The sequence below is a fragment of the Penaeus monodon genome, chromosome 31 (genome assembly GCF_015228065.2).
Source record: "Penaeus monodon isolate SGIC_2016 chromosome 31, NSTDA_Pmon_1, whole genome shotgun sequence".
Taxonomy (NCBI): Eukaryota; Metazoa; Arthropoda; class Malacostraca; order Decapoda; family Penaeidae; genus Penaeus; species Penaeus monodon.
Window position 1 is genome coordinate 7,364,296 of NC_051416.1, and position 355 is coordinate 7,364,650.

Genomic DNA, 355 nt, shown 5'->3' on the forward strand with positions numbered 1-355 from the left:
ACCTGCGGAGGAAGACGGAGAAGTGAAGCCGTTCTGCTGGCAGCTCTACTTCAGAGGACACTCACTCGCGTCCGCGCCTGAAAAACTCACCATCGTGTCTCTGTGACCTGCCTGAAGACGCACTTGCGGCCACCGGAGTATATATACTCCAAGCGCTGCTCTGGCGATGACTCGAGGAAATGCCAGACGAAGAGGACAATGTAAAGCTCACCTTGGTGCGAGTGACGCTCTCTAAAGATCTTAATTTTTCCAGCTGACTTTTTGTACTTCGGTGCCATTGTTGACATCCTGCAACAGCTGTCGTATGTTAACCTTAGGCGCTGCCAAATTCCAAATGCATCAGAATATTAAAGCT